The sequence below is a fragment of the Prunus avium genome, unplaced genomic scaffold, assembly GCF_965620075.1.
Source record: "Prunus avium unplaced genomic scaffold, drPruAviu1.hap1.1 HAP1_SCAFFOLD_112, whole genome shotgun sequence".
NCBI lineage: Eukaryota > Viridiplantae > Streptophyta > Magnoliopsida > Rosales > Rosaceae > Prunus > Prunus avium.
The window spans coordinates 10,001-12,500 of record NW_028276940.1 but is presented as its reverse complement, the minus strand read 5'-3'; positions in this window follow the sequence as shown (position 1 = coordinate 12,500).

Sequence of the window (2,500 nt, the reverse complement as noted above, 5' to 3'; positions counted from 1 at the left end):
GCCACCCCACACGGGTGGTTGTTGTTGCGAAATGAGGTTGTGGTCGACATGCCCGTGCATTTGAGAAGGAGTTCCTAGCACTCCATGCTCTCCCATGCCAAAAAAAAGCCTAGACAACCCCATTTCGCAACTTTCCACGCCTTTTTTTTCCTCCCTCACCCATGGCGGCGGCATGGTGGCGGCGGCCGGATTCCGGCCACCACCGCCATGGGTGGCAGCCCCCCGACCCCGACACCAAACCCATAATACCGAGGCAACATATCGAGGCAACATGACATGGGTGTGGCGTGGGGGAAGGGGGCTGCAGCTAGGAAGGCATGGGCTGCCATGCATATGCAGGCAACACACACCCCCCTATATAGCATTTTATGCATTTAGCCCTTTGACAGGAAGAGACATCACCTATGCGCGAGGAGTCATAATGGGCTCTAAATAATTCAATACAAGGTATTTGGACGTGATTTTTTGCAGGGATACTAAGAAACATGCAATCTATGATGGGAAAAAGTTTCATAAATTTTTGAAGTCGGGAAGTATTTTTTATTATTTTTAGAAGTCGTAAAATTGAAAAAATCATTAAAACAAATCCGGGAGGAATTTTTTAGTTTTGTAAGTTGGAGAAGGTCCTAAAAATCATAGACTACTTATGGGGAGCTTATTGTGCGAGGAAATTTCAATAAAAACGGGGTTTGACAAGATTTGAAAAATTCTGTCGACATTTGAAAAAACCTGGAACCATGCTGCCGGCATGCTGCGCACATGCTGCGCGCAGGCTGCGCGCATGCTGCGCGCAGCCTGCGCGCATGCCATGGCAGGACAAGTTTCGCTAGCCTCACTGTCGACAGATGCGCAAGCTGCGCGCACGCTGCGCACAGGCTGCGCGCATGCTGCGCACAGACTGCGCGCACGCTGCGCGCATGCCATGGCAGGACAAGTTTCGCTAGCCTCACTGTCGACAGATGCGCAAGCTGCACGCAAGCTCCGCGCACGCTGCGCACAGCCTGCGCGCATGTTGTGCGCATGCTGCGCGCAGGCTGCGCGCAGGCGCCGCGCATGCCATGGCAGGACAAGTTTCGCTAGCCTCACTGTCGACAGATGCGCAAGCTGCGCGCACGCTGCGCACAGGCTGCGCGCATGCTGCGCACAGACTGCGCGCACGCTGCGCGCATGCCATGGCAGGACAAGTTTCGCTAGCCTCACTGTCGACAGATGCGCAAGCTGCACGCAAGCTCCGCGCACGCTGCGCACAGCCTGCGCGCATGTTGTGCGCATGCTGCGCGCAGGCTGCGCGCAGGCGCCGCGCATGCCATGGCAGGACAAGTTTCGCTAGCCTCACTGTCGACAGATGCGCAAGCTGCGCGCACAGGCTGCGCGCACGCCATGGCAGGACAACTTTCGCTAGCCTCACTGTCGACAGAATCAGCACGCTGCAAGCAAGCTGCGCGCGCGCATGGCAGGACAAGTTTCGAAAAATTCTGTCGACAGGCTGCCGGCATGGTGCGCGCACGCTGCCGGCATGCTGTGCGCACGCTGCCGACATGCTGTGCGCACGCTGCGCACAGGCTGCCGGCATGCTGCGCGCAGCCCATGGCAGGACAAGGTCCGAAAAAATCTGTCGACATTTTTACGCCGTGGTAGGCTTCCGCTTCGCGTCACTTTGTCGACATTCAAGCCTACCATTTGTATTGAATTTTTCAAACCTTGTCAAACCCCATTATTCAAATGTCGAAAAATTTTGTCGACATTTTTACGCCATGATAGGCTTCCGCTTCGCGTCACTTTGTCGGAATGCATCGCATGGCGAGGTAAGGCCACGGCATGCCAAGGCGAAGGCAACGCATGGCTTGAATGGCTTGGTCAAGGCCACATCATGGGCACGGCATGCCAAGGCAAGGCGAGGCAAGCCATCCTTAGCCTCGCCTACACTCACTTTCTCGGAATGCATTGGATGATGAGCAATTCCAAGGTAAGGCAACGCATGGCTTGAATGGCTTGGTGTAGGCCACAACTTGGGCATGGCATGCCAATGCAAGGCAAGGCAAGGCAAGCCATCCTTAGCCTCGCCTACACTCACTTTCTCGGAATGCATTGGATGATGAGCAATTCCAAGGTAAGGCAACGCATGGCTTGAATGGCTTGGTGTAGGCCACAACTTGGGCATGGCATGCCAATGCAAGGCAAGGCAAGGCAAGCCATCCTTAGCCTCGCCTACACTCACTTTCTCGGAATGCATTGGATGATGAGCAATTCCAAGGTAAGGCAACGCATGGCTTGAATGGCTTGGTGTAGGCCACAACTTGGGCATGGCATGCCAATGCAAGGCAAGGCAAGCCACGCCATCCGAAGCCTCCAATAACCTCACTTTCTCGGAATGCCTTGAATGGGCACGGCATGTGAGGGCAAGGCAAGGTCCTAAATATCATTTTGTAAGTTGGAGAAGGTCCTAAAAATCATAGACTTAATTATAGGGAGCTTATTGTGTGAGGAAATTTCAATAAAA